Raw genomic sequence first — 23,736 nt, forward strand, 5'->3', positions numbered from 1 at the left:
TCGAACCCTATGGTTCTATATAGAACTCCAATGAACCCTTTTTTCTAAGAGTGTTGTCCAGTGTTGGGCAGTAACGCGTTACTGTAACGCAGTTACTTTTGACAGTAACTAATACTGTAACACATTACTTTTTAAATAAATTAACTCAGTTACCGTTACCATTGTCCGTTAATTTTTAATAATATATATAATGATAATAATAATACATTTTGACTGAAGTGCAGCCTAACCTGTTTGCAGCAGCGACGCATTGTAGGATTGGTGGATAACCACTGTAAACGTGAAGACGCACTGTGGGCGTGTTTCTGTTTATTCAAGTATGTGCGGCAGTCATGGCGAGTCAAGGCGAGAGAAGTTTCTCAAAGTGGAAATATGCTCATTATTTCACTTTAGTTTTGCATAAAGACAAAAACCTTTTAGGTTTAATGTAATGTAAGCTGTGTCTTTCTGGTTCAAATGTCCTATCCTAGCCCACGAATTTCCAATCTGTGTGCTCAGATTTTGTAATCTGTAATCTTGGTTTTTTAATCTGTAAATTACCCAAAAATTCATAATCTGCGCGCACACTTTCGCAATCCGTTCCCATGGATTTGTAAACTGTAGTCTACTCACAGATTCATGTAGCAAGCTCCTACATGTTAACTTACGGTTTTAATGAATATTATTATGTGGAATGAGCAAAGTGTCTTAAGTGATTCACTGTATGTTTTTCTCATACAGGTGAAACATTGTTGAAAACATGCAGCATGTCTCTACTGTGGAGTCGCCAGCTTTCAGTCAGCTCCTTAGCATGATAACATAATTTCATTTTTAAACAGCATTTTTATACATACATATACATATGTATATGTATGTATTTATGTATGTTTCTCGAAATTGATTCTGAATAATTCAGATTGCTTTCATTTATTTATTTCAAAATGTTTTCTGTTATGTTGTCCATTGTTGATAGTTTTCATACTTAAGCTGTTAAAGGAACATTTTAAGGGCTCAACACAACAGCTTTTATGATGCAGCAGCCACTAGTTTTTCTGAATATATTATTCAGGTGTTTTGTTATTTATTTCAGAAATCCTTATGATATACAGTCGTGGCCAAAAGTTTTGAGAATTACATAAATATTAGTTTTCAAAAAGTTTGCTACTAAATTGCTTTTAGATCTTTGTTTCAGTTGTTACTGTGATGTACTGAAATATAATTACAAGCACTTCATACGTTTCAAAGGCTTTTATCGACAATTACATGACATTTATCCAAATATTTAGTATTTGCAGTGTTAAACCTTCTTTTTCAGGACCTCTGCAATTCGACTGGGCATGCTCTCAATCAACTTCTGGACCAAATCCTGACTGATAGCAACCCATTCTTTCATAATCACTTCTTGGAGTTTGTCAGAATTAGTGGGTTTTTGTTTGTCCACCTGCCTCTTGAGGATTGACCACGGGATTAAGATCTGGGGAGTTTCTAGGCCATGGACCCAAAATTTCTACATTCTGGTCCCTGAGCCACTTAGTTTTCACCTTTGCCTTATGGCACGGTGCTTCATCGTGCTGGATAATGCATTGTTCTTCACCAAACTGTTGTTGGAATGTTGGAAGAAGTTGCTGTTGGAGTGTGTTATGGTACCATTCTTTATTCATGGCTGTGTTTTTGGGCAGAATTGTGAGTGAGCCCACACATGAATCGTGTCAGGATGCTTTACTGTTGGCATGATACAGGACCGATGGTAGCGCTCACCTTTTCTTCTCCGGACAAGCCTTTTTCCAGATGCCCCAAACAATTGGAAAGGGGCTTCTTCGGAGAATATGACTTTGCCCCAGTCCTCAGCAGTCCATTCACTATACTTTCTGCAGAAGATCAATCGGTCCCTGATGTTTTTTTTGGAGAGAAGTGGCTTCTTTGCTGCCCTTCTTGACACCAGGCCATCTTCCAAAAGTCTCCGCCTCACTGTGCGTGCAGATGCTCTCACACCTGCCTGCTGCCATTCCTGAGCAAGCTCTGCACTGGTGGCACTCTTTAGGAGACGATCCTGGCGCTTGCTGGACTTTTTTGGATGCCCTGAAGCCTTCTTTACAAGAATTGAACATTTTCCTTGAAGTTATTGATGATCCTATAAATTGTTGATTCAGGTGCAATCTTAGTAGCCTCAATGTCCTTTCCTGTGAAGCCATTTTTATGCAACGCAATGATGGCTGCACGCGTTTCTTTGCAGGTCACCATAGTTAACAATGGAAGAACAATGATTTCAAGCATCACCCTCCTTTTAACATGTCAAGTCTGCCATTCTAACCCAATCAGCCTGACATAATGATCTCCAGCCTTGTGCTCGTCAACATTCTCACCTGAGTTAACAAGATGATTACTGAAATGATCTCAGCAGGTCCTTTAATGACAGCAATGAAATGCAGTGGAAAGGTTTTTTTGGGATTAAGTTAATTTTCATGGCAAAGAAGGACTATGCAATTCATCTGATCACTCTTCATAACATTCTGGAATATATGCAAATTGCTATTATAAAAACTTAAGCAGCAACTTTTCCAAATTCCAATATTTAGATTATACAATATTCAGCTTGTGCTGGTCTGCCTCAATCAAAGTAATTTTTAAAATTACTTTCTGTTTTACTATGTGTTTGTATAGACCATAACGCTTTAAAAGCGCATTAATGGGAACACTAAAGAAAGTTCTTTAAAAAAGTAACTAATAAGTTACATTTAACAGTAATGCATGACTTTTTGGTGTAAGTGATCAACAAAGTTATTAAGTTACTTTTTGAATTAAGTAACCAGTAACTGTAACTAGTTACTATTTCTTAGTAACTAGCACAACACTGGTGTTGTCATAACGTTCCCTTTGGAGATTGAAAATGTTTCTTTTTTGAGACCCCAGGAGCCCAAATTCAGACCCAGAACAATAAAACCCACAGAAGAGGTGGGAGTTCAAAAGAGGAATCTTTATATTACCAAACTGCAGGGAGAGGAAGAGTAGATATAAGTCATGATCTGCAAGATTAACCACATTTGATTCAGATCGGGACTCCGAATCGCGTTTCGCGAATCATTTGATCTGGGCTTCGGAGGGAGTTTGCAAAACATTTGATTCAGATCGGGACTGCGAAGCGCGTTTCGCGAATCATTTGATCGGTGCTTCGGAGCGAGTTCGCAAAACATTTGATTCAGATCGGGACTGCGAAGCGCGTTTCGCGAATCATTTGATCGGGCTTCGGAGCGAGTTCGCAAAACATTTGATCAGATCGGGACTTTAAAAAAAAAATTTTTTTATATGACCATGTATGAAAGCAAGAAATGTAGATATACTTTAAAGTTAACTACATATTTATTTTGTATAAGCATTTCATATAAACATGTAATACTTTTTTTTCCCAAAATGTAACATTTAAACAAATTCCATATCAACCGTTTAGTAAAAACATTAAAGGAAGTGGTTACAATTCATGATTGTCTAGATATTGGTGTTTTTAATTTCACCTCTTAAAGCACTTTCTTTTATCTTTGCAAATATCAGTATTCAACATTCTGGGCTTAAAACATCAAAACATTATGCATTTGTAATTGCAGGTTAAATGCATTTATGTCTTGCATTAAACAGTGTGTGTAAACATCTGTCGGGGTCTCTAGAGAGCGATGTGTAGAGGATTAAAACTTGAGCCAGAGGTTCTTCACCGCTATGAGGAGACCTTTGACGTTAAAGTTCTTCCATCTGGTCTCATCATCCACCCTGATGCTCCACACCTTGGTGCAGATGGCAAAGTGGTGGACCCAAATGAAGAACCTCTCTGTGGCCTGGTAGAGGTTAAGTGCCCTGATGTGAAAGAAATCGGAGAGGCATCCCACGTTGAGTTATTGGGGACCATGCAAAACTGAGAAAGAAACACACAATTGTCATTCCACGGTCAGCAGATGGTTACGGGCTTAGTTAACCTGGTGTGATCTTGTGACAAGTACAAGAGGTGACTTCCATGTGGAGAGGGTAAGGAGAGATGATGAGCTGATCACAGAGATCACAGCTACAACAAGTTGTTAAATTCTACTTTGGCATAAACAGTAATTTTTTGCTAGGAAGAAAATAGGCATGAAAAATTTACCAACAAATGATGTTCCTGTTCTATATTGAATGTAGTTCTATAGTGTTCTATTACAATAAAAAAAAAAAAAAAATCCCCCCAATGTCATGATTCAATTAATTATATTTTATTGTTATTTATGTTATATTGTTGCAACATACCTACCCCAAACTGGAAAGATATGTCAGGAGGGGTTGGTGATTTCTGATGTGTTCAGAATCTGAAACGATATTGCAGATCATAAGTAAAAGTAAAGACTTTGATTTTTATTAAAAAAAAATTACTGACTTAAATTTTCCTCCTAAAATCTAAGCATTAAATTCAGCAAAAAAAAAAAAAAAAAAAAAAAAAAGCACACTGAGAAGTATGTGAAAGATTATATGTATAATATTGGTTAAAATCCTGGTGAAGAAGGTAACAAAAGCTTAAACTTACTGGAAGATAGCAAAATTTTCTTATCACAAAGCAGACAAGTTACTAGCAGGTGAAGAGAAGCATGGTGTCACTAGCAAGTGAGTAGATGATGCTGATGTCACTAGCATGTGTGTAGATGATGCTGATGCCACTAGAAGGTGAGGTGGAGCATGATGTCACTAGCAGGTGTGTAGATTATGCTGATGTCACTAGCAAGTCAGTAGATGATGCTGATGTCACTAGCAGGTGTTTTTTCCAGCTCCTTTATTTTTCCCATGCCTCAGCAAGAGCACTTAATTAACATAAAGCAAACAACAATACAAGTATTATTTTGTGTTACATTACATTTACATTTATTCATTTAGCAGACGCTTTTATCCAAACAGTGGAAGCAATCAAAAACAACAAAAAGAGCAATGATATATAAGTGCTATAACAAGTCTCAGTTAGGTTAACACAGTACACGTAGCATGGGATTTTAAATAATATAATAAATAAAAAGAAAACAGATAGAAATAAAAAAAGAATAGAGCAAGCTAGTTAGAGATCTTTACACATACACACATATATATAATTGCATAATAAATGAAAAGAAAAATAGAATTAAAGGTAGTTAGATTTTATAAGAATAGAATTAGAATATTGAGGGATAAAGTTAGAGGGTCAAATAAAGATGGAAGAGATGGGTTTTAAGCCGATTCTTGAAGATGGCTAAGGACTCAGCTGCTCGGATTGAGTTGGGGAGGTCATTCCACCAGGAGGGAACATTTAATTTAAAAGTCCGTAAAAGTGACTTTGTGCTTCTTTGGGATGGCACAATCAAGCGACGTTCACTTACAGAATGCAAGATTCTAGAGGGCACAAGTCTGAAGTAACAAATTTAGGTAAATGGGTGCAGAGCCAGTGGTAGTTTTGTAGGCAAACATCAATACCTTGAATGTGTTAAACATAACACTTTAATAAAAACAACTAATTAATTTGGAAAATTGCTATCACATTTATGCAATAACATACCAGTTACTTAGAACATAAATTCAAAGTTAAATAACCTACAAACCATTATAAAATAAGTTGAATTCTGCTTGTACAGCAGATGTTTGTTCAACTGCTCCTATTTCCTACATTGTTGTGGATTTTATTCATAACTTTAAATGTCTTTTTTAATTCTGTGTGACTTAAGCCAGAAATAGAGCAGTATAAAAGGGTGATGGCTAAAGTATAAAAACACCGCTTCACTAACCTGCTCAACTGTTAGCATAACTGCTACCATGTGCTACATTAAATGTATAACGTTACATCTAACAATACAAATAAAACATATTATATATATTATACTATATTTGATTAATGTCTATAGTTGCCGATAAGCTTTTAATATAAGTTATTGTTTTAGTTAACACATTACACTCACCTGGGACTGGGCGGCTGTTGTAATTGTGCTCCTTGGCAGAATCCACACTTCATACCTCATCCTCCGTGAAGTGATTAGCAATAGCACACACTAAAGTACCTTTCCTCACAGTAATTTTTTCCTTTTTATATTGTCCGCCATTTTTCGGCAAGGGAATGAACGCTACAGCGCTTTCAGTGGAAAATAACATGAGATCTGGGCTTCGGAGCGAGTTCGCAAAAAAATGTGATTTACAGATCAGGACTCCGAGTCCGAAGCGCGTTTCGTGAATCATTTGATCGGGGCTTCGGAGTCGCAAAACATTTGATTCAGATCAGGTCTTTTGAGCGGATTTGCAAAGCATTTGATTCTATCATGTAGGCTAGATCAAGTTTTAATAAAGAGAAAAGATGTTTAGAGACAATTTTTTTAAACAAAATAAGATGAATTTAAATGTCTTTGTTAATTTTGTGTGACTATGCCAGAAAGAGCCCTGCTGAAAAAAACAATAGAAACCATTACAGAATTTGTAATGGTTTTAATGGTTCTTATTGGAATTCTAATGGTTTTAATGGACACTGTAATGGTCTCTGTGGGTCTCTATTGGTAATTTGCTTTCTTCTATTGGTGGCGTGTATTGTCTATTGGATACCATTAAGGACCAATAGAACACCTTTAGAAACTTCTAGTGGTATCTACTGGACACCAGTAGAAACCATTATGACTCCAATAAATTTAGTGGTTTCTTTGGAAAACTGTAATGGTCTTAGTGGGTAGGCTACTGCTGAAAAAAATGAACACACAAACAATAGAAACTATTACAAAATTTGTAATGGTTTTAATGGTTATAATGGGAATCATGTTGGTTTTAATGGTCACAGTAATGGTCCCTGTGGGTCTCTATTGGTAAATTGCTTTCTTCTATTGGTGGTATGTATTGTCTTGGATTGCCACCATACGTCATTTGGAAAGGTTATTTTTAATTAATTTAATTGTTTTTTTTTGTTTTTTTTTTTTTTTGTTTTTAAATCAACTCGACTCGTCATGGCCTTCAAAATTGACTTGAAAAGTTGGTCTTTGTTTTGTCTGTCGGATTTGGTCCAAATTTAGCTCAAAAATAGATGTGAAATAACAGTGAAATTCTGCGTGACTTCCATGTGCTGTAATGTGCGCGCGCGCAGAACTGGAGCGGAGGACGTCACCATGGAAACGAGGCGGCAGCCCAACCGTCAAGCAGCTGATCGCTGACACTCAATGTGGTTTCACTTTTTTTTTTTAGGTAAGTTTAGTCTATTAAATTACACAAATAGTACATTAAAGTGTTCCTGCCACTTTATTTCATGTAAATTATACGCTTTCGTTTAATATTTACTTTATAGAAATGGTTTAGCGTCGTCAGAAAAAGTCCGTTAGCATCTCAAAGGTAAGGCTAAATACAAGAGGTAACGATAGACATGAGCTCTTGTTTATTAAGTTTGGGCTTTTAATGTCATCTTGTGTGTAGATGCTCTCTCTCTTTCTCTCTCTCTCTCTCTCTCTCTCTCTCCATATATATCAATGGATGAATGGAAGTAACTTAACCGAATTAATTTAACCTTAAAAGTATCCACTGTTTAATCCTAAAATGTGCACTAACGTAACCGGATAACGTTACATCACTTACATAGAGCGTGAAAATGGACTGAAACCTTCAGGTTTTGATCTTTCATGGTAAACACATAAATACAAACTTGTTCTGTGATTTCAGAAGTGCCAGAAAAAAACCTCTATGACGCAGAAGTTCCTGATTTTAACATTTCTGAAGGGAGCTGCTGACAGAGAGGATGAAAACATACACATTTTGATGTCCACGCTGTAGGAGCATTACTAAATAAGTAAAACTAAAATATATATATATATTTATTGTAAATGATTATATAAATTATATATTCTGTGAATTATTATTATTCTGCATTTCACCTCTGCTATAGTATATGCCTTATACCTGGCATTGTATAATAAATATTGTTGTCTCTGTGACAGTGCTTATGTTCCTAGGTTCTTCCATGCTGATGGCTGTGCTCTAGTCATATCTCCTGTCGAAGAACATTTTTAGACATTATGAACCATGAATAGTAAGCAATTCGTCAAACATACACCATTCAAAAATGTAAGGGTCAGATTTGTCATGTATTTCAAAGACATCTTTTATGCTCACCACTGCTGCATTTATTTGATTAAAATACAGTTAAATTGTGAAATTACCATTTTTTTAATAACTATTTTCTATTTAAGTTTATTTTAATAAGTGATCAAAGCTGAATTTTCAGCATCAGTCTCCAGTGTCACACAATCCTTCAGAAATCATGCTTTGTGAAAACAAGAATAAAATTGTACAAAATATTTACATATAGAGGCAGTTATTTGAAATTGTACTAATATTTCACAACATTACCATTTTTATTTATGATCAAATAAATGCAGTTTTCTTAGTGTACATGAGACTTATTTCAGAAACATAAAAAGATCTCTATCTCCAAGCTACACACTCTCACACCAAAGTGACTGTTAAAAATCATTTAAACTTTGTGTCAGTACATCATAAATAGGAAAAGGCATCAGATCACCGTCTGTGATTTGTTGTTTCGTGCCGCATCGAGTGTAGAGAGCATCACTGATTATAAAAGGCTCTGTTGTATTTTGTTGTGCTGTCCAGTGACGACACAGTGTTAGAACTCTTGTTAAATATCATTACATATGATGTATGTATGATCCCATTCAGCACTGATAGATCTTTTCTATTTCAGAGACTGAAAATCATTGATAAAGCACAAAGGTTACTGTAACATATTTAAACAATATTAATAAGAATTAATAAAAATGCATCTGTGACTTAATATTGCTTCTTATTCTTCAGTGGAAAGTTCTCATTAAACACATAGCTTTCTTCTCATCTTTGTGCATTTTCAAACGTTGTGCATATTTCTGAATCATTTTTTTTTTTACTTCATAATATTGGTTGTGTTCTCTTGTTTCAGAGTTTAGCTCCAGTTAAGCAGACCTGAGCAGCTGATCAAGGATCAGCAGAAACTCTGCAGAACATTGGTCCTTCAGCCCAGGACTGGACACCAATGTTGTAAGTCATTCTGTCTCTTTATAGTGCATGCTCAGAACATATTGCAGGAGATCTCAACATTGTCTCTTAAGGTCCACTTACATGCAGAGTTTTGCTCCAACCTGCAGTGCACCTGAACACATTAATCGAGGTCTAACTATTAGTGTTGTCACAGTACCAATTTCAGTACCAAAGCAAAACACAAAAACATGCTAATTATTATTATTTTTTATTATTATTATTAGCCGCACTTATGCTAACAATTAACTACTCTAATAACAGTGTTCATTTCAATCCGACATTCAAATTACAGTTATATATATATATATATATCCTGATAAATACAGGTGCTGGTCATATAATTAAAATATCATCAAAAAGTTGATTTCACTAATTCCATTCAAAAAGTGAAACTTGTATATTATATTCATTCATTACACACAGACTGATATATTCAAAATCTTTATTTCTTTTAATTTGGATGTTTATAACTGACAACTTAGGAAAATCCCAAATTCAGTATCCCAGAAAATTTGAATATTGTGAAAAGGTTCAATATTGAAAACACCTGGTGCCACACTCTAATCAGCTAATTAACTCAAAACAACTGCAAAGGCCTTTAAAGGGACTCTCAGTCTAGTACTGTAGGATACACAATCATGGGGAAGACTGCTGACTTGACCGTTGTCCAAAAGATGACCATTGACACCTTGTACAAGGAGGGGAAGACACAAAAGGTAATTGCTAAAGAGGCTGGCTGTTCACAGAGCTCTGCGTCCAAGCACATTAATAGAGAGGAGAAGGGAAGGAAAAGATGTAGTAGAAAATAAGTGTAGAAGCAATAGGGATAACTGCACCCTGGAGAGGATTGTGAAACAAAACCCATTCAAAAATGTGGGGGAGATTCACAAAGAGTGGACTGCAGCTGGAGTCAGTGCTTCAAGAACCACTACACACAGACGTTTGCAAGACATGGGTTTCAGCTTCGCATTCCTTGTGTCAAGACACTCTTGAACAACAGACAGAACCAGAAGTGTCTCGCTTCAGAAAGGACTGTACTGCTGCTGAGTAGTGATATATCAGACCCAAGAATGCAGAAGAGCTGAAGGCCACTATCAGAGCAACCTGGTCTCATAACACCTGAGCAGTGCCACAGACTGATCGACTCCATGCCACACCACACTGCTGCAGTCATTCAGGGGAAAGGAGCCTCAACTAAGTATTGAGTGCTGTACATACTCATAATTTTCATGTTCATACTTTTCAGTTGGCCAAGATTTCTAAAAATCCTTTCTTTGTATTGGTCTTAAGTTATACTCTAATTTTCTAAGATAATGAATTTGGGATTTTCCTTAGTTGTCAGATATAAATAAATATATCAGTCTGTGTGTAATGAATGAATATAATATACAAGTTTCACTTTTTGAATTGAAATTATGATATTCTAATTATATGACAAGCACCTGTATACACAGAATGACTAATTGAACTGCTTTTATAGTTTTAATAATTAATTTATTTGTAATGAATAAAGGGATTTTATATTTGATTATTAGTTTTTCTTACTTGAATGCTTTTGTTCGGATGTAAAATAAAAAAGTGAATTATTATTAAGAAAAGAACTGCAGGAAAAGATGCAATGTTGCTCAGTGATTTTGGTTTGGAACCTTTAGAAAATAGAAAAGAGTTGACTTTGCCAACTCTTTCAACTTCAAACGTGTGTAGCTCAGTCATTTTTGTTTATATATACAGTTATACATCATTTTGAAGGACTTTTTAATGAGAAAAAAAACCTCAACTGATTTTTGCTCATTGTAACTTTGCCAGCACAGGTCACATATGCTACTTAACTTCCACTTGAGAGTGGTCAGATTTAAAGTCTGAGATTAGTCCATCAGTTCTTGAATTTCAATTTTTGTTTATGTGTGTGCGTGTGTGTGTGTGTGCGTGTGTGTGTATGTGTGTGTGTGTTCAAAACAAGAGTGTCTGTCTCAGAAGCTGAAGAAAAAAGGCCACACCTTATAGGAAATAAACGCCTCCTAAGTGTATGGAAATACCTGGCTGAGGAGATCAGTGACATAAACCAGATAAAACTGTCAGTGGTAAGTGTTTACATATCCATATCCGAATGGAATTGCTACAACCTCTTATCTAATATGACTCGAAGTGAATAGAGACTATGTACCATAAAAAGTAGATAATGTAATTATTCAAGCCTATTTGTGAAACTGGACCACAAAACCAGTTACAAGGATAATTGTTTTTATTTTATTTTTTAGATTTTTATTTCAATAATAATACTAAATAAGTTTTCCATTGATGTATGGTTTGTTAGGAGGACAATATTTGTCTGAGATACAACTATTTGAAAATCTGGAATCTGATGGTGCTAAAAAATCTAAATATTGTGAAAAATATTTCAAATCCAGAGCAAAAAATTAAGTTGATACATTTATGGTAGGGAATTTACAAAATATATTCATGGAACATTTTCTTTTTTTAAATCCTAATGATTTTAGGCATGAAAGAAAAATCAATAACTTTTTTGAGACTGCCATATAAATATATGTATGGATAATCTCACATACTGGTAATGTGGTACATTGTCCTAATGAATTGTCCCTTTTTTTCCTTTTTTTTTTTGCAGGTCTGAGACAGCTACAAGCCACAAAAACAGTTCATAGTTCCTGCATTTCTATAATGCATTAATGAATAACAATAATTAAAATAAAATAATGTCAAGGTTTTGTGTTAATTCCAGCTATGTTGATTATTCTGTGAATAATTTTGATTTTAGGTGCATATTCTTAATTCTTTGCAAAACAACGTGAACTGTTTGCTATTGAAAGGTTGGTATGAAGTTTAAATAAATAAAAACATTATATTCTTGACAAAACCTGTGTACAGTTTGTATTAATAATTTAAATTATTTACTTATATTAATTAATGGCCTAATTACCAGCTATCAGTTAAACATTCAAATCAGAACCAATATAAAACTGCAACGAAAACTATTAAATATATGCAAATAAAGACCAGTACAAACTTGCAATGGAACCATCAGAACCATTACAAAACCAACAGAAACCATTATATTTGTTTTAATAAAGACCAATACAAACTTGTAATGGAACCATTACAAAACCAACAGAAACCATTAAATTTGTTTTAATAAAGACCAATACAAACTTGTAATGGAACCATCAGAACCAATACAAAACCAACAGAAACCATTAAATTTGTTTTAATAAAGACCAATACAAACTTGTAATGGAACCATCAGAACCATTACAAAACCAACAGAAACCATTAAATTTGTTTTAATAAAGACCAATACAAACTTGTAATGGAACCATTACAAAACCAACAGAAATCATTAAATTTGTTTTAATAAAGACCAATACAAACTTGTAATGGAACCATCAGAACCAATACAAAACCAACAGAAACCATTAAATTTGTTTTAATAAAGACCAATACAAACTTGTAATGGAACCATTACAAAACCAACAGAAACCATTAAATTTGTTTTAATAAAGACCAATACAAACTTGTAATGGAACCATCAGAACCAATACAAAACTGTGATGGAAACCATTATGTGCAAATCGTGACCAATACAAACTTGTAATGGAAACCAATACAAACCAATAAATCCTAATGGAATATGCCCAAAACACACTACGTAATGGAAACCATTTGGTAATGGTTTTAATGGTTAATTGCTGATGGTTTGTAATGGTTTTGTAATGGAAACCATTAGAATTTCTGTAATGGTTTCTATTGTTTTTTTCAGCAGGGAGAGCAGTATAAAGGGAGAAGGCAAAAATTGTTAAAACATTGCTTCACTAACCTGCTCGACTGTTAGCATAACTGCTACATTAAATGTATAATGTATAACATTTGATACATCTAACAATACAAATAAAACATACTATATTTGATTAATGTTGCCGATAAGCTTTTAATATAAGTTATTGTTTTTAATATAAGTCACCATCTGGACATTTAGCCTACTGCTCTGCACCACAAACATCCCGTTTTGACGTGTGATTCGTTTCGCGAATCATTTGACATCGGGCCGGGCTTCGGAGCGTGTTTGCAAAACATTTGATTCAGATCGGGACTCCGAATCGCGTTTCGCGAATCATTTGAGATCGGGCCGGGCTTCGGAGCGAGTTTGCAAAACATTTGATTCAGATCGGGACTCCGAATCGCGTTTCGCGAATCATTTGACATCGGGCCGGGCTTCGGAGCGAGTTTGCAAAACATTTGATTCAGATCGGGACTCTGAATCGCGTTTCGCGAATCATTTGAGATCGGGCCGGGCTTCGGAGCGAGTTTGCAAAACATTTGATTCAGATCGGGACTCTGAATCGCGTTTCGCGAATCATTTGACATCGGGCCGGGCTTCGGAGCGAGTTTGCAATACATTTGATTCAGATCGGGATCCGAAGCTCGTTTAGCGAATATTTGATCGGGACTTCGGAGTTCGCAAAACATTTGATTCAGATCGGGATTCGAAGCGCGTTTCGCGAATGATTTGATCGGGGCTTCGGAGTTCGCAAAACATTTGATTCAGATCTGGACTCCGAAGCTCATTTCGCGAATCATTTATTCGGGGCTTCGGAGTTAGCAAAACATTTGATTCAGATCTGGACTTCAAAGCGTGTTTTGCAAATAATTTGAGATCAGACCTTTGAGCGGATTTGCAAAACATTTGATTCTATCATGTACTTGTCTGGATCAACTTTTAATAAAGAGAAAAGAGGTTTAGAGACAGATTTTTGTTAAAAGCCTGTTAGTAATCCCACAGTCCATAGCATCAGTAACTGTATAATTTAGTAAGGGAAAATTAAAACAAAATAGGATGAGTTTCAATTTTATTTTTTCTTTTGTAGCGATGGTCATCTTAACCGCTGTGCAGTGTTCAGGGTATTTCAGGACCTCAAATTAAATTATAATTCTAATACTGCATCATACAAGTTTTTATTTGAGTTGAATATTTCGATATTCATGTAAAGAAACGAAGCCATACTTTGATTTACATTTACATTTATTCATTTAGCAGACTCTTTTATCAAAGCGACAAATGAGGATAAAAAACAACACAACAAAAAGAGGAACAAAAAGTTTATAAGCGAGAATAAACAAGATGCATGCAAAATGAAGGCAGATATTGTCTGATACGTTAAGAAATAATATTTAAAAAAAATGCTAAATAATTTTGCCAAAATATTTGACTCAAAAATTCCAGATGATTCAAGCTGTTCGTGACTGTGAGTGTAACAGCAGCAGCAGAGATTATTAACCATAAATGAAAACATTTAAAACTATGATTCCTCGATTTAAAAAAATAAATACAAATGTAGCAAAACATTACATTCAGATGATATGTAGAACTCTCTGTGATTATCAGTGTCAGACTGTGTGTGTTGTTTTGTCCGGGGCCCTTGGGACAGGCCTCTGGCTGTGACATCATCATGCTGGGGAGGGACTTTGAGAGGATTCAGATCATCCCAGGAACCAAACACGGGAACATCCAGGTGGACACACACACACACACACACACACACACACACACACACACACACGGTTCTGGCGTACAAACAACATCAAGGTCAAACTGTTACAGCACTTACTCAGAGTGACACATAGCATAGCTTTTAGCCTCATCGTTGCAGTTTGAGGTTTAAGACTTAGTTTTTTTTTAGCCTTCATGTTTATGTCAGTTTTAATAATTTTAGCATTTCAACTTTTTTTGTGAAAAGTTACTACTTTAATTTTAGCACTGTTTTCATTTAATTTATAGTGCTTTTTACTTTACAAATAATTGCAAAACAATTTTACAGAAAATTAAGTTTCTTCAATGTTTAGTAGTAGCTTACACAATTTATCTATATCATTTTACGTTAGCTTTATTTCAATTACAGAAAACTGTTTTTAGTAGTTTCAGTCTTAGTTAACAACAATGACACATAGTTAGTTGCTTTGGGAATTACTAGTTAGGAATAAAAGTTTAACCGTGTGTGCTTATTTTACAGATTTATTTTTTTAAATAAAATGTAAAAATTATATATTTTTTTGTACGAGTTTCTGTCTTCTGCTGAATGCTAAAAAGATGATGCTTTAAACACCAAACGGTTGATGGTACCCATTCACTTCCATAGTATTTCTTCCTGTAGCATAGAAGTCAATGGGTGCCGTCAACTGTTCACTCTCAAAAAAAACATCTTCTTTAGTGTTCAGCAGAAAAAAAAAAAATTGTTCAGGCTGAGGAAGAGTAAACGATCGCAGGATTTGATTGTTTGATTCCTCTCACACAGACAATACAATTATATGAGTGTTAATCTAAACTGTGTTTGAATATGAAGCAGTTCGTTTGTGAAGACATTTGTGAATCAACCAATCAGCTGTCACTCGATTTCAGAGCTGCTAACTAGAATAAGATCACAGCTACTTTTATTTTCAGTATAAATATGGAGTTGAAAACACGAGGCTTGATGAAATTATACTGTGATAAAGATAAAGCATATTTATAATCATCGAGGCTCCTGCAGACGTATGTTTTAGGAAGATTGTCCAGGGTTTATTTTTTACTCTTTTCTTTTACCTGCCACCGTTCGACTCGGAAACAAACACGAGAGATTTTAATTTGATGAAGGTCATGGTGTTCTTCTTGACCACAGAGAATGATGCTCTTCCTCTTGTTTTCCAGCTCAAATATCTGAACATCCTTAAATCGAGAAGCATTTACTGAAATATAAATGAGTTCCCCGTTTTAAGAATTAACCAATAAAAATCTAAAAATAAATATATTGAGTAGATAATAAAAATTCATATCTGAGGTAATTATGCATCCCCTGCAAATGTTTTGGTTTCATGATGTTCATATATTAGCACTGGAATACAGAGTGTAATACTTTTTTCTTCCCCAGATTATTGCTGATGTGAGGAAGCAGTGAGGAATCCGCTGTATAGTGATCATGCTCTCTGCCCTTTAACCTCTCAAATCTCAATATATACGCCAATTAATCTAATTTTATATCGAGTATGAAGAGATCTGTAATATACTTGACTGTATGTAATGAGAAAATAAATTACTTAATGGAACATCCATTATTTCTTTGCTGGGTTTAAAAGTTTTTTTAATGAATGATTATGTCATCTTTTATTATAAACATGAGTGCAGTATTAGCATTTGTATCAACATTATTAGAAATGTCTGAATGAATCAGAATCAAACGATTAAGTGATTAATGCAGAGATTTTCTTCCTTAGTATTTCTGTCTTGTTTTCTGGTAAAAATTAATGCTTTCAAATGATTAATCGCTTTAGAATATGAGCTGGGTCAGTCTGTCGATTCGTTCAGGGCTGCTCTGGGTTTAGTACAAACAACACTAGTCTAGGGAGGTATAGTCTTGTCTCTGAGAACAGCTTTCCTCAGCTTTCCTTAAGGTTGTCCTTGTCCTGTTTGCAAATGACTAAAAGGGAAGGAAAAAAGAATACATAGAATAAGTTCACAGTTTTATGAAAAGCAATGAAATAATCAAGTGACGAGAAACTTAATCGGTAACACTTTTGAATAACGGTCCATTAGTTAATATTAGTTAACTACTTTAGTTAAAATGATCTAAGCAAGAACAATCCTTCTACAGCATTTATTAATCTTAGTTGATGTTCATTTCAACATTTACTAATGCATTATTTAAATCAAAAGTTGTGCTAACAATGAAAAACTGTATTTTCATTAACTAACATGAACAAAGATGAATAAATACAGTAATAAATGTATTGTTGATTGTTTGTTCATGTTCGTTAATGAATTAACTAACATTAACTAACGGACTAGTATTCTAATCTTTGTAAATAAGTAACGGTAGTGAAATTAAAGAAAGAAGATTTGGCTCCATCATTAATCTAGACAGTCAAAGTGCTCACTCTGTATATTGTGCTCATAACACCATTTAGTTTATTATATAAACGGCAATATAAGTTAAAACGTAATAAGAATTAATTTTAACTTTGAATTCTTATGAAGTTTAGCTTTCACTGCTAACTACGTTAGCGATATCGCTAGCTATTTATTAATAGTCTGACACTGGCTGTCAACATAAGGTTAAAAATGACCAAAAAACATCGAGAAAGAACAGCTGAGTCTTACCTGTGAAACATAACACCCTGATATCTGTTTTTATTATCGTTTGACGGTTTGTAGGTGTCCAATCTGTCGATGAGTCAGGTAAGGTGTCTTCTTTCCTGATGTGAGAGTTGCCCGCTCCAATATGGCGGCGACGTTGACGTGCGGTCGAGCGGCCAATGAGGCGTCTAGGTATTTATATGTCTATGTATTGCTAGCATTTATTATGTCATAATATTAAAATCCCCTTAATTGTTTTTTACTAGTGAACCATAAAGCTCTGGATGTCACATAGCATGTGATGTCATTGCCATGACGTAATCAGATTTCAGAATATTCAGAGACTGGAACAAAAAAGACAGAAGAAAGGACTACTCTTAAAATATTTTTTGAACTTATGGACATACCAAAGGACATCATTTGCGTCCAGTACGTGAATGGGATAGATCTAATAAAACAGCTCTGAGGAACCAAAGTCATTGCTTGTGACTAATCTGTGACCAATCTCAGTTTACTAAAAGAGCCTATAGGACAAAGAAGCTACAACATGCCACTTCCTGCAGAAACAAACAGTTATGTTTAAGCTTGACCACGCCCACCAAAATGATGTCAGGAAAATAAGAACGGTATTATATAGTAATTATTCATGACTGTTACAATATGATTGGCACTCCAGCTGAACATGAGTTTGACCCACTTTTTCTGCACTCTTGGACATAATCCTAAATGTAGTTCTGCAAAGATCTGTTTTCCTGAGGTAACTGCAAAACTGGTTTGCATTAAAGGTTATGAAATATAACCTTATTAACAAGCATTCAATAATAGACGATAGAAAGGCCATGCAAAGGGTTTCTAAATGCCACAATCAATTTACAGGCCTGACATTTCTTATTTACAAAGCATTTAGCAGACATTGCTCTGCATTTCAACAGTCCCATTACAACAACCTGGCATAAGTTTGTCATTACACACACACAAACATATATATATATATATATATATATATATATATTTTTTTTTTTTTTTTTTTTTTGTTGCATTTTTAATATTTATTTCCTTTTTATATATTTATACAAATGAAATAAATATAAATGAAACACTGCAAATGTTACTTTAGCAAAAAACTGAAATAAAATTACACGTTTCAAACACTTTATATTGAATATTAAACTTTACACACTGTCAGACATATTTTAATAACACTTTTGTCTGTTGAAAATGTTCCTTGAACTTCGTCTGCATCAGGTGCTTTATTTATTTGTTAAACCTTTCATTTTTACCCTGACCTTTTACTCAACTTTGTTGTTTTTGCTCTTCTGACCTTTAAATTATTGACTTAAACCGTAACAACAAGTTTTCCTAATATTAGACAGTGCAATGTCTAAAGTACAAGCCTGTGAGACATACATATCAATGAGATAATTATTGATGTGCAGTGGTGGACAGTAACGGAGTAGCTTTACTTCGTTACTGTACTTAAGTACATTTTTCAAGTATCTGTACTTTACTGGAGTAGTTTTATTTTGAGTAACTTTTACTTTTACTTCACTACATTCCAAAGCATAAGATCGTACTTTTAACTTCACTACATTTCATAAAACATATCGTTACTCCCTATAATATATCACGTGCTCCGACACGCAGAAGCGGTGTCTGATTCATCATGAACGAACTGAGTCTTTTCAAAATAAACTTTAATCGGATCGCGAATCGCACCAAACGATTCGTTTACGAATTAGAATGATCCGATTGCAGTTGTTCTGGAGTCGACCACTAACTGATTCAAATGAACCGTTTAGTGTGAGTCTACAGAAGTAAGAACCGTGAGATATTGTGAGCGCGTGCGTCTGGTGTTGCTAAGTTATTAATGTCGAAATTTAGGATTAATTATTGTAACTGAAAATCATATTTAGGTCAAAATTGTCAGTTGTTTGGGAACTAAATCCGCTGTAAAGAGTGATCTGTTTAAGCCCACTGAAATGCTGACATGCAGACACATCAATCAGCGTCTCTGTGTCTTAGGTTAAAAAATAAAATAAAATAACCTTAAACTAACATAGATTAAATAAAATAACTCATGCATGTCCAAATTCCCCACTACCGTAATATTAACAGTTTTATTAAAATGCTACCATGACATCTGTTTTTATATTGTGTATTAACAGTAACGTTATACATATGTATATTGTTTGGATTAACTAGACAACTTTAGACAGACATGTTTATTCATAACAGTACTGAAAATAAGTAATTATTGTAGCTGATGCTAAATGTCTAGCTAACAAGCTTGCTGGTGCTAACTTGAGGTAATTTTTATAAATAATGTCCAAATATTTTTATTCAACCACCTATATATATATATATGTATATAGATTACATCTAGCGACAAAAGAAAGGATGTGATGTTCAGAACATGGTAACTAGTAATTATCAAAGAGGGGAAGAGATGCACCCCGTTTGGCCAGGGGTGTTTTTACACCACAGACAAGGTTTGAGAAAGAAAAAAATCATTATGAAAATATAATTATATTTTCCTTAAACTTAAACTTCAGGCCTTATTATCATGTCATATATAACTGTGATGTTCTGTAAAACCACAAACTTTAAAACACTTTCACAGATCACAGATTCCAAAATAATATTTGGTAGCACAACTATTAATAGTTCTAATAATAAATCATCATATTTTCATGATTTCTAAAGATCATGTGACACTTAAGACTGGAGGAATGATGCTGAAAATACAGCGCACATCACAGAAATAGATAATATTTTAAAGGATATTAAAATAGAAACCATTATTTTATATATTTTATTTTGATAATTTAGAATTATTACTGAAATACAACCTTTTTTTGTTTCAAACAGTTCAATGAACAATAATAAATGAAGTACCTGGAGCTGACAATGAAGTAAATGTATAATAATTAGCAAAGATGATTAATTTAGGGCTGTAAACGCGCGTGTGAGGGGCGGAGACGCGCCGCGGAGCGTCAGACGCGCGTGAGGACCAAACACAGCAGAACGGTAGGAAACTTCACTCCTCTTATTACTTCTCATTTACTATAGCGATTTATTTTTAGACACGTGATCTGAGTCTTTCATAGATTTGTAGAGTTATTAGAGTTATTAGAGAAATTGAGTTATTTATTTTTTTTTACATTCTTTGGTCGGAAGTTTTCAGATCGGTAATTCGGAGCCTGTTCGCGACTCTGTTGATTCAGATCGGCACTTCGGAGCCTGTTCGCGACTCCGTTGATTCAGATCGGCACTTCGGAGCCTGTTCGCGACTCCGTTGATTCAGATCGGCACTTCGGAGCCTGTTCGCGACTCGGTTGATTCAGAACGGCACTTCGGAGCCTGTTCGCGACTCGGTTGATTCAGATCGGGACTTCGGAGCCTGTTCGCGACTCGATTGATTCAGATCGGCACTTCGGAGCATGTTCGCGACTCGGTTGATTCAGATCGGCACTTCGGAGCACGTTCGCGACTCGGTTGATTCAGATCGGCACTTCGGAGCACGTTCGCGACTCGGTTGATTCAGATCGGCACTTCGGAGCCTGTTCGCGACTCGGTTGATTCAGATCGGCACTTCGGAGCACGTTCGCGACTCGGTTGATTCAGATCGGCACTTCGGAGCCTGTTCGCGACTCGGTTGATTCAGATCGGCACTTCGGAGCCTGTTCGCGACTCTGTTGATTCAGATCGGGACATCGGAGCATGTTTGAGATTTTTTTTAAATTCAGACATCGAAGCAGGAAGTGTTTGTCAAACAGTTAATTGGTGATAAATGAATATTTGGACTTGAGGCTTTTTTTACTTGTCGATTCAGCATGTACATGGACCCACACACAAAGGTGGACACACTCTAGACTTAATCATCAGTAGGGCTCTAAACTTTTCATCTATTGTTATTAAGGACGTTAATAAAGGACGTTATTCAACCACCTATATATATATATATATATATATATATATATATATATATATATATATACATATATATATATATATATATATATATATATATAGATTACATCTGGGGAGAAAAGAAAGGATGTGATGTTCAGAACATGGTAACTACAGTAATTATCAAAGAGGGGAAGAGATGCACCCCGTTTGGCCAGTGGTGTTTTTACACCCCAGACAAGGTTTGAGAAGGAAAAAATCATTATGAAAATATAATTATATTTTCCTTAAAATCTTCAGGCCTTACTATCATGTCATATATAACTGTGATGTTCTGTAAAACAACAAACTTTAAAATACTTTGTTCTTACTGGGGAAAATCAGATGGTCATCTCTGTTTTCTCTCAGGTACATCACAGTGTAAGCTTCACAGTGAACATTACTCTCATCAACGTAGTCCATATCAACAACAAAAATATATCTTGACTCCATATAGTGGTTATTTTGGAAAAAATCCCAGGTATTTTGAGCAGTAGGATTATAAAAAAATAAAACAAATGTGCTAATATAAAATTAAATTAGCCTATATAAAATTGCAAACATCTATCTTTCAGTACTTTTTTACTTAAGTACATAAAAAATTGAGTACTTTTGTACTTTCACTTGAGTAAAATTGAAAAAGGAGTACTTTTACTTTTACTGGAGTAATATTTTATTATACGTATCTGTACTTTTACTCAAGTACTTGATTTGTGTACTTCTTCCAACACTGTTGATGTGTGAGTCAAGGCATCCTTGAAATAATACCAAAAAAAGCACTGTTTTTTATTTACTGATAAACCATGTGCGTTTTGCTTTTTTTAAAGAAATCATAACATCATGTGAAGTGAACCAGCAGAGGGCAGAATAACACTTCATATTCAGTTTAAAAGTCACTCCAGCTGGTTTGGTTAGTTATTGAGAATATTTGTTAATTGGTCAAGATATATACAGCTCTCACATTCATTTATTCACTCAAGCAGCTCCATAGGGTGCATCCTGGGATGCTTTAAATCATACTGAAAAATTATAAGAATTTAAGGCTCATCAAGAAAAACATTAATTCAGTCAGGTGTGTTCAGACTCTTGACTGGTCGTGTAGGAGCTCCTCAGACTGCACAGGGCTACATTTAAAGCAAGATTTATTTGGAAGGGAGTGGGGACTTAACTGCAGGCAACACATTCAATTAAATGTTTGATCAAAATGATTGCTAAGGACAATTTAGGAGTCACTATATTGGTATGTCATTATGTCCCTACTAAACTCCATACATCCAAACAAAAAACTGTCTCTAAACCTCTCTTTTCTTTATTCAAAGTTGATCTAGACAAAATCTGTTAATCCTAAAGCAGTCAAACTGCCTCTCCATATATTTAGTGTCCTCTTAAGGTGGAACTGTATTACTTTTTTGTTTCGTTAACCTGCAACATGGTTTAAAAAAAAAAAAACAAAAAAAAAAAAAACCTTGCATAGTTAAACCTGGGTAACCTATTTGTAAACAAAAAATGGTTAGACCTACACTTTGACAATATTTTTCTTAAGAGATTTGTATTTTTCTATAATTTAGCTGTCTTCTTTCATTGTTTTGTTTTTATAACTGCATTGTGGTTTGATGTTTTGTAGCGTTTAATAAGAAAAGGAAATCCGAAAAAAAAAATCCGAAGTTCCGGTCTGATTCAAAAGATTCACGAACGCGTCCCGAAGTTCTGTTCAAATGATTCGCGAATCATTTCAGATCAGCAGTTTGAAGAACGCGGACCACCAGTTATTCAATTTGGGAAATGATTCGCGAATCCGCTCTGAAGTACAAATGATTCGCGAACCATCATTTCAGACCAGCAGTCATTGCATACACGTATGCTAAATTTAATAGTTTGATCTAAAATTATTGCCAGGCACAACTCAGTGGTTGCTGGATATTATAGGTACCTGTCCCAAGCGTCCCTATTCTACTCCCTTGTTAATTTAACTGGCAAAAGTGCTTCTCATCAGCACCTTTGTGGAGAAAAGCAGATGAAGAGTGCCAAAGAGCACATAAACATCCTGCTTCTCTCTGTAAATCTGGGGCATACATCATCTCTCTGCCTCCTTTATAAATTATTTTTCTGCATGTTTATCTGATTCCATGTTGCTGATGATCTCCATTCATTCATTAAACATTATTTCTGATTGTGCCGCAAAGATCTGTCTCCCAGGAGTTCATCTCGCATTTCCATTTCAATGCACTGTTAACTATAAGCTATTTATACCGACTGTGAATACTGACTTGCTCTCAACTCAAAAGACTGAAAAACGACTAAAAAGAAAGACCAAAATGAAGCCCATACCAATTAATAAAATATTTCTTTAAAATAGAACAACATTACGTTTATAATGTAAATATCTGTTTAATACAATAAGATAAATATATTATTATATAACATTATATGAAGTTAAACAGTACATTGCAAATTTTTTTACATTCCCACAAAAAGTAAGTGACAAACTTTATGCAAAGAACATATATATTAACAGTGTATTAAATTAGTTGAAAATATAAAGAATAATATATTGTGTATAGTACAGTATATGCTGTTTTACATAATTTGAACAAATGTGACAACATTTCTACTTATATATGTAATATCATACTTAATACACTTCATAATATGATGTACATGTGATA

General features: G+C 34.6%; 3 long non-coding RNA genes across 3 annotated transcripts; 1 reads left to right on the plus strand and 2 right to left on the minus strand.

Annotated features, from left to right (window-relative positions):
- Nucleotides 1–3,388: 3,388 nt before the first annotated feature.
- Nucleotides 3,389–6,129, minus strand: LOC127971910 (uncharacterized). Its single transcript, XR_008156958.1, has 4 exons — nt 5,910–6,129; nt 4,520–4,790; nt 4,250–4,304; nt 3,389–3,880 (listed from the first exon to the last, which is right to left on the minus strand). It is a non-coding gene; the product is annotated as an uncharacterized LOC127971910 (long non-coding RNA).
- A 962-nt stretch (nt 6,130–7,091) lies between these two features.
- On the plus strand, nt 7,092–8,135 carry LOC127970937 (uncharacterized). The gene is made up of 3 exons (XR_008156701.1): nt 7,092–7,167; nt 7,268–7,762; nt 7,911–8,135. It is a non-coding gene; the product is annotated as an uncharacterized LOC127970937 (long non-coding RNA).
- Nucleotides 8,136–16,101: 7,966 nt separating this feature from the next.
- On the minus strand, nt 16,102–17,267 carry LOC127971782 (uncharacterized). Its single transcript, XR_008156919.1, has 2 exons — nt 17,147–17,267; nt 16,102–16,466 (listed from the first exon to the last, which is right to left on the minus strand). It is a non-coding gene; the product is annotated as an uncharacterized LOC127971782 (long non-coding RNA).
- Nucleotides 17,268–23,736: the final 6,469 nt, after the last annotated feature.

Source organism: Carassius gibelio, chromosome B14, assembly GCF_023724105.1.
Source record: "Carassius gibelio isolate Cgi1373 ecotype wild population from Czech Republic chromosome B14, carGib1.2-hapl.c, whole genome shotgun sequence".
Lineage (NCBI taxonomy): Eukaryota > Metazoa > Chordata > Actinopteri > Cypriniformes > Cyprinidae > Carassius > Carassius gibelio.